Below are 14,592 nucleotides of genomic sequence, written 5' to 3'. Positions count from 1 at the left end.
TTTTAATGCCTCTCGGAAGAGACGTGGAGGTCGCAGTAGCTTAACAAGACGGTTTTAATGCCCTTTGGAAAAGTGGTGGAGGTCAAAGTAGCTTAACAAGACGGTTTTAATGCCCCTTTGAAACGTGGTGGAGGTCACAGTAGCTTAACAAGACGGTTTTATTGCCGCTCGGAAGAGACGTGGAGGTCACAGTAGCTTAACAAGACGGTTTTAATGCCCCTTGGAAAAGTGGTGGAGGTCACAGTAGCTTAACAAGAAGATTTTAATGCCCCTCGGAAGAGACGTGGAGGTCCCAGTAGCTTAACAAGAAGATTTTAATGCCCCTCGGAAGAGACGTGGAGGTCCCAGTAGCTTAACAAGATGGTTTTAATGCTACTCGGAAGAGACGTGGAGGTCCCAGTAGCTTAACAAGACGGCTTTAATGCCCCTCGGAAGAGACGTGGAGGTCCCAGTAGCTTAGGAAGACGGTTTTAATGCCCCTTGGAAGAGAAGTGGAGGTCCCAGTAGCTTAACAAGAGGATTTTAATGCCCCTTGGAAGAGAAGTGGAGGTCCCAGTAGCTTAACAAGACGGTTTTAATGCCCCTTGGAAGAGATATGGAGGTCCCAGTAGCTTAAAAAGATGGTTTTAATGCTCCTCGGAAGAGACGTGGAGGTCCCAGTAGCTTAACAAGACGGCTTTAATGCCCCTCGGAAGAGACGTGGAGGTCCCAGTAGCTTAGGAAGACGGTTTTAATGCCCCTTGGAAGAGAAGTGGAGGTCCCAGTAGCTTAACAAGAGGATTTTAATGCCCCTTGGAAGAGAAGTGGAGGTCCCAGTAGCTTAACAAGACGGTTTTAATGCCCCTTGGAAGAGATATGGAGGTCCCAGTAGCTTAAAAAGATGGTTTTAATGCCCCTCGGAAGAGACGTGGAGGTCCCAGTAGCTTAACAAGACGGTTTTAATGCCCCTCGGAAGAGACGTGGAGGTCCCAGTAGCTTAACAAGACGGTTTTAATGCCCCTTGGAAAAGTGGTGGAGGTCACAGTAGCTTAACAAGACGGTTTTAATGCCCCTTGGAAAAGTGGTGGAGGTCAAAGTAGCTTAACAAGACGGTTTTAATACCCCTTTGAAACGTGGTGGAGGTCACAGTAGCTTAACAAGACGGTTTTATTGCCGCTCGGAAGAGACGTGGAGGTCACAGTAGCTTAACAAGACGGTTTTAATGCCCCTTGGAAAAGTGGTGGAGGTCACAGTAGCTTAACAAGAAGATTTTAATGCCCCTCGGAAGAGACGTGGAGGTCCCAGTAGCTTAACAAGAAGATTTTAATGCCCCTCGGAAGAGACGTGGAGGTCCCAGTAGCTTAACAAGATGGTTTTAATGCTCCTCGGAAGAGACGTGGAGGTCCCAGTAGCTTAACAAGACGGCTTTAATGCCCCTCGGAAGAGACGTGGAGGTCCCAGTAGCTTAGGAAGACGGTTTTAATGCCCCTTGGAAGAGAAGTGGAGGTCCCAGTAGCTTAACAAGAGGATTTTAATGCCCCTTGGAAGAGAAGTGGAGGTCCCAGTAGCTTAACAAGACGGTTTTAATGCCCCTTGGAAGAGATATGGAGGTCCCAGTAGCTTAAAAAGATGGTTTTAATGCCCCTCGGAAGAGACGTGGAGGTCCCAGTAGCTTAACAAGACGGTTTTAATGCCGCTCGGAAGAGACGTGGAGGTCCCAGTAGCTTAACAAGAGGGTTTTAATGCCCCTTGGAAGAGACGTGGAGGTCCCAGTAGCTTAACAAGATGGTTTTAATGCCCCTCGGAAGAGACATGGAGGTCCCAGTAGCTTAAAAAGATGGTTTTAATGCCCCTCGGAAGAGAAGTGGAGGTCCCAGTAGCTTAACAAGACGGTTTTAATGCCCCTCGGAAGAGACGTGGAGGTCCCAGTAGCTTAACAAGACGGTTTCAATGCCCCTTGGAAGAGACGTGGGGGTCCCAGTAGCTTAACAAGAGGGTTTTAATGCCCCTTGGAAGAGACGTGGAGGTCCCAGTAGCTTAACAAGACGGTTTTAATGCCCCTTACAAGAGCCATACAGTACAGCATATTACAAACATTATCCCCATTATTGGGGAGTGGGTCTCCCATAGTCTTTGCCTATGCCTTCCAAGCAAAAGCTGCCAAAAATTAGGACGGAGGAACTTGCAATGCCGCTTACACCACCTCATCCATCATTTATCACCTGAAGCTTTGTTTTAACGGGAGTCATAGAACTGGGAGAGTAGCAGGAAAACATCCAGCAATTCTCGAAGGAGGTAGGATTTGCGCCAAAACGCTGACCACCTCAGACCTAGCCTCTACTACAGGGGTGGGCAATTAATTTTCCCGAGGGGCCACATGAGAGACCGTGACTGTTGGGGAGGGCCGAACCAATAGGCTGAAATTAATTCTGCTCAATATTAATATTAACATGAGCATGAGCCCCACACAGCCTCCCCATGTCCAGCATGAGCCCCACAAAGCCCCCCATGTCCAGCATGAGCCCCACACAGCCCCCCATGTCCAGCATGAGCCCCACACAGCCCCCCCATGTCCAGCATGAGCCCCACACAGCCCCCAAGTCCAGCATGAGCCCCACACAGCCCCCCCCATGTCCAGTATGAGCCACACACAGTCCTCCCGTGTCCAGCATGAGCACTACACAGCTCTCCTGTGTCCACCATGAGCTACACACAGCCCCCCATGTCCAGCATGAGCCCCACACAGCCCTCCGGTGTCCAGCATGAGCCATACACAGCCCCCCATGTCTAGCATCAGCCCCACACAGCCTCCCATGTCCAGCATGAGCCCCACACAGTCCTCCCATGTCCAGTATGTGCCCCACAGAGTCCTCCCGTGTCCAGCATGAGCACCACACAGCTCTCCTGTGTCCACCATGAGCCCCACACAGCCCCCTATGTCCAGCATGAGCCCCACACAGCCCTCCCGTGTCCAGCATGAGCCATACACAGCCCCCCATGTCCAGCATGAGCCCCACACAGGCCTCCCAAGTCCAGCATGTGCACCACCCACCCCCCCATGTCCAGTATGAGAGCTCGAGAGCCTCCTCATGTCCAGCATGACAGCCCTTCCAAGTGTCCAGCATGACAGCCCCCCAGTGTCCAGCATTAAAGCCCCCCAGTGTCTAGCATTAAAGCCCCCATGTCCAGCATGAGAGCCCCCCCTGTGTCCAGCCTGACAGCCCTCCCTAGTGTCCAGCATGAGAGCCCCCCCTGTGTCCAGCATGAGAGCCCCTCTGTGTCCAGCATGAGAGCCCCCCTATGTCCAGCATGAGAGCCCCCATGTGTCCAGCATGACAGCCCTCCCTAGTGTCCAGCATGAGAGCCCCCCCTGTGTCCAGCATGAGAGCCCCCCTGCGTCCAGCATGAGACCCCCCCTGTGTCCAGCATGAGACCCCCCCTGTGTCCAGCATGACAGCCCTCCCTGTGTCCAGCATGAGAGTCCCCCCTGTGTCCAGCATGAGACCCCCCTGTGTCCAGCATGAGACCCCCCTGTGTCCAGCATGAGAGCCCCCCCTGTGTCCAGCATGAGAGCCCCCCCTGTGTCCAGCATGAGACCCCCCTGTGTCTAGCATGACAGCCCTCCCTGTGTCCAGCATGAGAGCCCCCCACTATGTCCAGCATGAGAGCCCCACTATGTACAGCATGAGAGCCCCCCTGTGTCCAGCATGAGAGCCCCCCCTGTGTCCAGCATTAAAGCATCTCTTGTGTCCAGCATTAAAGCCCCCCTGTGTCCAGCATCAAAGCAAAGCCGTCCCTGTGTCCAGCATTAAAGCCCCCCCTGTGTCCAGCATATACTTACTTCACTCCCCGTTTCCCTACGCTCCTGTCTCTGATGCACTGACTCTCCACAGTGTGCAGGCTGATGCCATTGTGTCAGCTGTTTCTAACGCTGATTGGTGGAAGAGGGAAGTGGCGGCCCCTCGGAAGAGACGTGGAGGTCCCAGTAGCTTAACAAGACGGTTTTAATGCCCCTTGGAAGAGAAGTGGAGGTCCAAGTAGCTTAACAAGAGGGTTTTAATGCCCCTTGGAAGAGACGTGGAGGTCCCAGTAGCTTAACAAGACGGTTTTAATGCCCCATGGAAGAGACGTGGAGGTCCCAGTAGCTTAAAAAGACGGTATTAATGCCCCTTGGAAGAGACGTGGAGGTCGCAGTAGCTTAACAAGACGGTTTTAATGCCCCTCGGAAGAGACGTGGAGGTCACAGTAGCATAACAAGACGGTTTTAATGCCCCTTGGAAAAGTGGTGGAGGTCACAGTAGCTTAACAAGACGGTTTTAATGCCCCTTGGAAGAGACGTGGAGGTCCCAGTAGCTTAACAAGACGGTTTTAATGCCTCTTGGAAGAGACGTGGAGATCCCAGTAGCTTAACAAGACGGTTTTAATGCCCCGCGGAAGAGACGTGGAGGTCCCAGTGGCTTAACAAGACGGTTTTAATGTACCTCGGAAGAGACGTGGAGGTCCCAGGAGCTTAACAAGACGGTTTTAATGCCCCTTGGAAAAGTGGTGGAGGTCACAGTAGCTTAACAAGATGGTTTTAATGCCCCTCGGAAGAGAGGTGGAGGTCCCAGTAGCTTAATAAGACGGTTTTAATGCCCCTTGGAAAAGTGGTGGAGGTCACATTAGCTTAACATGATGGTTTTAATGCCCCTCGGAAGAGACGTGGAGGTCCCAGTAGCTTAACAAGACGGTTTTAATGCCCCTTGGAAAAGTGGTGGAGGTCCCAGTAGCTTAACAAGACGGTTTTAATGCCCCTCGGAAGAGACGTGGAAGTCCCAGTAGCTTAACAAGACGGTTTTAATGCCCCTCGGAACAGACGTGGAGGTTCCAGTAGCTTAACAAGACGGTTTTAATGCCCCTTGGAAAAGTGGTGGAGGTCACAGTAGCTTAACAATACGGTTTTAATGCCCCTCGGAAGAGACGAGGAGGTCCCAGTAGCTTAACAAGACGGTTTTAATGCCCCTCGGAAGAGACGTGGAGGTCCCAGTAGCTTAACAAGACGGTTTTAATGCCCCTCGGAAGTGACGTGGAGGTCCCAGTAGCTTAACAAGATGGTTTTAATGCCCCTCGGAAGAGACGTGGAGGTCCCAGTAGCTTAACAAGACGGTTTTAATGCCCCTCGGAAGAGACGTGGAGGACCCAGTAGCTTAACAAGACGGTTTTAATGCCCCTTGGAAGAGACGTGGAGATCCCAGTAGCTTAACAAGACGGTTTTAATGCCCCTTACAAGAGAAATACAGTACAGCATATTACAAACATTATTCCCATTATTGGGGAGTGGGTTTCCCATAGTCTTTGCCTATGCCTTCCAAGCAAAAGCTGCCAAAAATTGGGACGGAGGAACTTGCAATGCCCCTTACGAGAGCCATGCAGTACAGCATATTACAAACATTATTCCCATTATTGGGGAGTGGGTCTCCCATAGTCTTTGCCTATGCCTTCCAAGCAAAAACTGCCAAAAATTAGGATGGAGGAACTTGCAATGCCCCTTACAAGAGCCATGCAGTACAGCATATTACAAACATTATTCCCATTATTGGGGAGTGGGTCTCCCATAGTCTTTGCCTATGACTTCCAAGCAAAAGCTGCCAAAAATTAGGACGAAGGAAATTGCAATGCCCCTTACAAGAGCCATGCAGTACAGCATATTACAAACATTATTCCCACTATTGGGGAGTGGGTCTCTCATAGTCTTTGCCTATGCCTTCCAAGCAAAAGCTGCCAAAAACTAGGACGGAGGAACTTGCAATGACCCTTACAAGAGCCATGCAGTACAGCATATTACAAACATTATTCCCATTATTGGGGAGTGGGTCTCCCATAGTCTTTGCCTATGCCTTCCAAGCAAAAGATGACAAAAAAAGGATGAAGGAACTTTCAATAATGGCAACACGGACCACGGTCACCCTGGTGGTATAGTGGTGGTGGAGGCTGAGGATAAGGAGAAGAACATAAAACAGCCAAAATGAGGAAGCGTATACCCATGTGTGGGTGTGAAGCGGTGCATGTGAATACACCTCCCGAAATAACACAGTGGATTTGACTTTATGTTACTCTGCTGTCATTTGGTGGTGATGAGAAGTCTGGCGCAATCCAGCCCTTGTTCATTTTTAGAAGGGTCAGCTTGTCACCATTGTCAGTTGACAGGGGAGTGCGCTTATCAGTTATAATTCCCCAAGCGGCATTAAAAACACGCTCCGATAACACGCTAGCGGCAGGGCAGGCCAGGACCTCCAAGGTGTACAGAGCGAGTTTATTCCAAGTGTCCAGCTTGGATACCCAATAATTAAAAGGCACAGAGGAATCACAGAGGACGCTGGTACGGTCGGCAAGGTACTCCCTCACCATCTTTTGAAACTTTCCACTCTTGTGAGAGTACCCCGCGCCTCAGGGTCTGTCCGAAGGGAGGGTCTGAGAAAACTGTCCCAGAACGTTGACAGTGTTCCCCTGCCTCAGCTGGATTGGAGTTGCGTCACTCTCGCATGTAAGCCTTGGTTGGGCAACGAACTGTGACCTCTGACGCTAGCGTGTTCAGATGGGAATTTTTTTAACAGCTCTGCAACAAGGGCCTTCTGGTACTGCCCCATTTTTGTAGACCTCTCCACCTCAGGAATAAGAGAGTGAAAGTTCTCCTTGTAGCGGGGGTCTAAAAGTGTCACCAACCAGTAATGACTGTCACCCAACATTTTGACAACGCGAGGGTCACGGTTAAGGCAGCGTAACATAAAAAGTCAGCAATGCGTACAAGACTGGTAACGGGCAAGACTTCCGTGTCCTCACCAAGATGACGACTAACCATGCTCTACTCCTCCTCCTCCTCCAACTCCTCCCCCCCTGTCCTCAGGCCACCCACGCTGAACCAACGGTATGAGAGTTGTACAGGTACTACCGTCTACAGCGCATGATACAAGCTCCTGTTCTTCCTCCTCCTCCTCCTCCTCTCCCTCATTGTCCCCCAATGCTCGTTGGGATGAGATGAGGCTGGTCTGTGTGTAATCGACCGCTACGGCTTCTTGATCCATCTCATCATACTCTGGCTGCAATGCCTCCTCTTTAATTCTCTGCAGAGAGCGTTGCAAAAGACAGACAAGTGGAATGCTGACGCTAATGATGGCGTCATCGCCACTCACCATCTTGGTGGACTCCTCAAAGTTTGTCAAGATGGTACATATGTCAGATATCCAGGTCCACTCCTGTGGTCTTATGTGTGGAGTCTGACCTGAATATCGACGGCCTTGTTGCAGCTGGTAGTCCACAACTGCTCTCTTCTGCTCACAAATCCTTAGCAACATGTGGAGGGTAGAGTTCCAACGTGTGGGGACATCACACACCAGTCGGTGTGCTGGAAGCTGCAAACACTGCTGCAACACAGAAAGGGTGGCGGAAGCTGTAGCCGACTTGCGAAAATGAGCTGACAGGCGGCGTACTTTGACGAGCAGATCTGGCAACTCGGGGTACGATTTAAGAAATCGCTGAACCACGAGGTTAAGCACATGAGCCAGGCATGGTACGTGTGTGATCTCGCCTCGCCTCAGAGCCGCCACCAGGTTACGGCCATTGTCACACACGACCATGCCTGGATGTAGGTTCAGCGGTGTCAGCCACAGATCTGCCTGCTCTTTCACAGCTGTCCACAACTCACAAGCAGTGTGAGGTTTCTCACCTAAGCTTATGAGTTTCAGCACAGCCTGTTGCCGCTTGGCGGAGGCAGTACTGAAGTGCTTCCAGCTTGTAACTGATGTGGTGATATCTGAGATGGAGGCTGAACATGAGGAGGAGGAGGAGGATGATGATGCGCAGGAGCTGTACACTGTGGGGGCAACTCTGACTGACATAGGGCCCGCAATCCTCTGTGTGGGGAGAATGTGTTCCGTCCCAAGGTCCGACTGGGTCCCGGCTTCCACTATGTTTACCCAGTGTGCTGTCAGGGAGATGTACCGTCCCTGGACACAAGCACTTGTCCACGTGTCCGTTGTCAGGTGGACTCTCCCAGGAACTGCGTTGTTGAGGGCACGGCAGATGTTTTGGGGCACGTGCTTGTGTAGTGCGGGGATGGCACACCGGGCAAAATAGTGTCGGCTGGGACCGAGTACCGAGGGACGGCCACCGCCATAAGGTTGCGGAAAGATTCCGTCTCCACCAGCCTAAAAGGCAGCATTTCCAACGCAAGCAGTCGTGAAATGTGTGAATTTAGGACTGTGGCCTGTGGGGCGTTAGCTGCGAATTTGCGCTTTCGTTCAAAGGTCTGGGATATGGTCAATTGAACGTAGCGGTGGGACGTGGAGGTGGACGTTGATACTGTTTCTTGAGAAACTGCCATAACAAGTGAAGACTGAGAGGAGGGGGCATCTTTGCATGCAGTATGGACAGGGGATTGCCTTGCACACACAACAGGGGGATCTATTGCACGCACAACAGCGGAATAAGCAGTGGTGACACCCGCTGACACTGGTCGTGGACCCTCTGGTTCGCCCCACAAAGTCGGGTGCTTTGCTGCCATGTGCCTGATCATGCTGGTGGTTGTCAGGCTGGTAGTTTTGTCACCCCTGCTGATGCTGGCATGGCAGGTGGTACAAATGGCCTTTTTGGGGTTATCAGCAGAGTCTTTAAAAAAATTCCAGACTCTGGAAGACCTACAGGTTGTACTGGCAACGTCCCTCGTGTTGGTGTTACGGGGAACTGTTGCCTGCCTTCTGTGTGCGGCCACCACACTGCTTCTTCCTGCCTCTTGGGGTACTCTGCCTCCCTCACCCTGTGTGCTGCTGGCCTCGCACTGCATGTCCTCCTGCCACGTTGGGTCAGTTACTAGATCATCCACCACCTCCTCCTCTTCCACTTGCGCACCACGATCCTCCTCCTCACTTACTGGCAATTGTGTCTCGTCATCGTCCACCTCTTGTGACAAATTGCCAGCGTCGACTTCCTGTGGCCGTGGCTGTTCAAATATTTGGGCATCGCTACATGGGATCTCCTCTTCCACCACTTCAAGCGGAGCAGGCGAGGGGCACAAATCTAGAAATGGACCAGTGAACAGCTCTTCAGAGTGTCCAAGTGTGGGATCAGTTGCTGTCTGACGACACTCGGCCTGGTGGGAGGAAGGAGCATCAGGGTGAGGAGGAGTATGCGGTCGAGACTCACGGCTACTAAGATTTGACCGTGTGGAAGGCAGACCGGAGGTGGTGGTGCCCAGGTAACTGGAAGTATTATCTGCTATCCAATTAGTAACCTGTTCACACTGATCAGTTCGCAATACTGGTGTTTTTCTGTGCTTCCCTGGTAATTCGGTCAAGAATTGGAAGCGAGAAGATGTGGCTGTTGGTTGTGGCACATTTTCACCTTGGCCACGGCCCCGTCCTCTGCACGCACCATCACCAGAACATCCAGTTCCACGTCCCTTGCCACGCGCCTTGCCCATTGTAAAGGAAGTAAAATAGCTTACACTCGCACTATCAATCTAAAAAGGGTAATAAAAAGTAGATTAGAACCGTGGAAGAGGAAAACCACAGTTCTATTTCTCGGGCCTACACCCGACTCTTTTAAACAATCTGAACAATCAGGAAGAAACTATTACTGTTTTTCTTTATGGAAAAAATACCAAAAGCTGGATAATAGAGATTTTTTTACTGTGGGACGGCAAAACCACAGTTATAATTTACTGGTGTATACCAGACTCTTTTAAACAGATATATTGGTGTCTGAACACTCAGGAGACACTGTTACTGTTTTTCTTTATGGCAAAAAATGCCAAAAGCAGGATAATACAGAAATTTGACCTATGGAACTGCAAAACCACAGTTGTATTTCTCAGGCTTACACCAGACTATTTTCAACAGATATATTTGTGTCTGAACAATCAGGAGACACTATTACTGTATTTTTTTACGGCAAAAAATGCCAAAAGCAGGATAATACAGATATTTGACCAGTGGAAATGCAAAACCACAGTTCTATTTCTCTGGCCTACACCAGACTATTTTCAGCAGATATATTTGTGTCTGAACAATCAGGGAGACACTATTACAGGTTTTTTTTTATGACAAAAAATGCCAAAAGCAGGATAATAGAGATTTTTTACCGTGGAACAGCAAAACCTCAGTTATAATTTACTGATGTATACCAGACTTTTTAAAATATATATATTTGTGGCTGAACAGTGAGCGACACACTCAAGCTGTTTCTTTGTAGATACAAATGGCCCAAAAGTGGATAATACAGAGGTTTGAACCGTGGAACTGCAAAACCACACTTCTGTTTCTCTGGCCTACACCAGACTATTTTCAACAGATAAATTTGTGTCTGAACAATCAGGGAGACACTATTACAGTTTTTTTTTACGGCAAAAAATGCCAAAAGTAGGATAATAGAGATTTTTTACCGTGGAACAGCAAAACCACAGTTATAATTTACTAGTGTATACCAGACTTTTATATATATATATATATATTTGCGGCTGAACAGTGAGCGACATACTCAAACTGTTTTTTTTTTTAGGTACAAATGGCCCCAAAGTGGATAATACAGAGGTTTGAACCGTGGAACTGCAAAACCACACTTCTGTTTCTCTGGCCTACATCAGACTATTTTAAACAGATATATTTGTGTCTGAACTGTCACAGACGCACTTTTTTTTTTGGGGGGGGGGGACACCAAAAGGTTAATAAGACGGGTATTTGTACAGTGTGAAGGAGGAAAAAAAAAAGAGGATCTAGATGAAAAAAAAGGATTTTTACTGGCCCCCGAGACCTGGAGCTAAGTCCAGCAATTTCAGCAACAGGAGCACACAGGACTGTAATGCAGAGTTTGCTGGTATAACCACTGCATCTCGTATACAGCCTGCATGCCTGCCTGATATCTGGGATGGATATTAGTCCTGAGAAGGACTGTTTGTTTGATCTGGCAGCCTTTACAGACCCTACACTAACTATTTCGCAGAATATATCTCTCCCTAAATCAGCAGCACTGTCCCTACACTGTCTGATCCCAGCCGTCTGTGTCCAAGATAAATACTCGAGGTGATGCTGTGCTGCCAGCCAATCAATGTAATGCCCGCAACCAACATGGCTGCGGCATTACAGTGACTGGCTGGCAATCCCTGCATGTTCATTCGCTCTATAAAGAGCGCCAAACATGCAGGGCGGAGACCCGAGCTCTCGCTCGGGTAACCCGGAAATGCTCGGTGCTCGCCGAACATCCCGAGTAGCGTGATGCTCGGGCGAGTACCGAGCAGTGTCGAGCATGTTCGCTCCACACTAGTTATCACCCTTTTAAGGCTGGCTTCGTCAGAGGCCAGGTGCTTGGGTATTAAGTAGCTTTGTCTTCAGTAACCTTACATTTGTCAGGAGTTTGCTGCTATTTCCCTTGACCCAACTTTAGAAAGGTGACTGTCATTTTCTCAGTTTCTCCTGGCTTCCATGCTATAACCGTAGATATTTCCAAGCTAAGTGCAATTTACTGTCCACATCAACCTCTTAGCAAATTACAAACTTCCCACAATTGTTCTTGGTGCTGTTCACACCTAGCCTCTGCAATCAAGGTAGCACATATCTTTAAGTGTGTTTTCTGTTTACCTATAGTTTATTGTATTCCTGCAGTTAACTATTTCCTTGCTACAAGTTCCAGTTTGCATACATCACTGCTATTAACTATTACCTTGTTTGAAGATACCATTCTGCATTTACTTTTCTGTTATATTGCTGCTATTAAAGGGGTTTTCAAGTGAAAAAAAAGTTAATCTTAATCAACCTTTTAATCAATAAATATTTGAATAATAATAAGTACCACAATTGGATGTGTTTAAAAAAATACTGCTTTGCTGAGATAATCTTATAAATGTGCCCCTTCTGTGTACTGTGTAATGGCTGTGTCTGACTGTGCAGGAACATGGTCTGATCATACCACATCTTCTGGCCAGTGGAGGACGCAAAAGAGACTATACAGGCATTGCAGCAGGGGATCACAGCTGATTCTTTGTCTGAGGTAAAACATTGCTTAAAAACAGGCAGTGAAATGTTTTGCCTCACAGAAAGAATCAGCTGTGATCCCCGTGCTGTAATGTCGGTGTTCTCTCTTTTGCGTCCTCCCCTGCTCAGGAGCTGTGGTATATTCAGACTATGTTCCTTCACGGTCAGACACAGCCATTACACAGTACATATCGGGGACAAATTTATAAGATTATCTCAGTACAGGAACATTTTTTAACACATCCAATTGTGGAATTTATTTTTATTCCAAGATCTGTAAATTAAAATGTACTTTGGGAAAACCTCATTAAGTATTGTCCCGCCATTATATACCAGACTGCATTTATTTCTCAGTTACTCCTGTGTTTAACCATTGCCCTGCCAAAATATGTTGGATTGTATTCCTGTGATTTACTGCTTTCCTGCCATAAGTTACTAGTTTCTTATACTTCTACTGTTCCTGTATGTATCCTCACATCTGGCTTTGGTTCATCTGTGGTACCTGCTTTGGTTGACAGTCTGCCATCCTGTGTACCCTGCAGTCCTGGTTCTTGCTGATTCAGGTATCTTCTGTCTATACCCACCCTGATGAACTGTCACCTCCGGTCAAAGCTGCCCACCCAGACCTATGGCTTAGAGCATGAGTGGGGAATCTTTTTCTGCCAGGGGCCATTTGGATATTTATACCAATCCTTTGGGGGCCGTACAAATTGTGCTATCTGCGCCCACAAAGTACGTCCTGGCACTGGTACTTGTGCCAGGACGTAATCTTTCATTGCAACCGTGCCTCAACATTCCGCAGTGAACACTGTGTGTGCATGCTCACACAGCAAGAAGTAATTAATGGGCCTGCGGCCGTCAAAATACAACCGTTGGCCCAAGCACTGCGGTTCCAGGGAATCTGCCCAGGGGCCGGATGAAAGATCATTAAGGGCCATAAACGACCCATGGGCCTGAGGTTTCCCACCCCTGGTTTAGAGATTCCACCTCACCATGTGAACTCATAACAGTATCTAAATAACCTAATCAAGGCAAAGTGGCTTGATAGAATCTGGATACCTAACACAAGGACTATATTGACTGCCTCCAACTCAGCCACACACACTCTGAGCTAGACCTTGGTTTAAGGTACTGTTGTTGCATTCAGCTAGTCTTCAAGTGACTTTAAATGAGAAAAACTGAAAACTTTAGACAGTGGCTAGCAATCCGTCATTTACCAGAGCGAAAACTCCATAATAATATCAGAAAACTCAGATTTTATTAGTACCACCTTTCAGAATTAAAGATATCATATATGTATTTGTATACAATAAATATAATGCCTTAAAAAAGTATTCATACTTTTCCAATGATACATGGTTTTCTAAATATTTTAAAAATATGAATCTGAAAATAGTGATGTATTTGTATTCAGCCACTGAGTCAATATTTTGTAGGACCAGATTTCGCTGTAATTACTGCTGCAAGTCTTTTGGGATATGTTTCTACTAGCTTTGCACATCTAGAGGCTGAAAATTGTGCCCCTTCTTCTTTGCAAACTAGCTCTAGCTCAGTGAGGTTGGATGAAGAGCGTCTGTGAACAGAAATTTTAGCATCTTGCCACAGATTCTCAATGGGATTTAGATCTGGACTTTGACTGAGCTGTTCAAACAGATGAATATGCTTTGATCTAAACCATTTAAATGTAGCTTTGGCATTATGTTTAGGGTCGTTGTCCTGTTGAAAGGTGAACCTATGCGCCAATCTCATGTCTTTTGCAGCCTCTAACAAGGTTTTCCTCCTGCATTTAGCTCCATCCATCTTCCCAGCAACTCTGACTAGCTTCTCTGTACCTGCGGAGGAAAAGCATTCCTACAGTATGATGCTGTCACCACCATGTTTGACGGTGGGGATGGTGTTTTCAGGGTAATGTGCAGTGTTACTTTTCTACCACACATAGCGTTTTGCATTTAGCCCAAAAAGTTCTACTTTGGTCTCATCTGACCATAGCACATTCTTCCACATGCTAGTTGTGTCCCCTTACAAGAGCGTTTGCAAACTGAAAACAGGACTTTTTAAAATGGCTTTCCTCTAGCCATTCATCCACTAAGGCCAGATTTGTGGCATGTACGAGTAATAGTTGTCCTGTCGACAGATTTTCCCATCTACAGTAGGTCCAAAAAGTATTCAGACCCCTTTAAATTTTTCACTCTTTGTTTCATTCCAGCCATTTGGTAAACCAAAAAAATTCATTATTTTTTCTCATTAAAGTACACTCTGTACCCCATCTTGACTGAAAAAAAACCCAGAAATGTAGAGATTTTTGCAAATTTATTAAAAAAGAAAAACTGAACTATCACATGGTCATAAATATTCAGACCCTTTGCTCAGTATTGAGTAGAAGCACCCTTTTGAGCTAGTACAGCCATGAGTCTTCTTGGGAAAGTTTTTCACACCTGGATTTGGGGATCCTCTGTCATTCTTCCTTGCAGATCCTCTCTAGTTCCGTCAGGTTGGATGGTGAATGTTGGTGGACAGCCATTTTCAGGTCTCTCCAGAGATGCTCAATTGGGTTTAGGTCAGGGCTCTGGCTGGGCCAGTCAAGAATGGTGACAGAGTTGTTCTGAAGCCACTC

Source organism: Phyllobates terribilis, unplaced genomic scaffold (genome assembly GCF_046119375.1).
Source record: "Phyllobates terribilis strain yellow unplaced genomic scaffold, ASM4611937v1 Scaffold_1__5_contigs__length_1240528914, whole genome shotgun sequence".
Lineage (NCBI taxonomy): Eukaryota > Metazoa > Chordata > Amphibia > Anura > Dendrobatidae > Phyllobates > Phyllobates terribilis.
Note: the sequence above shows the minus strand (reverse complement) of the source record.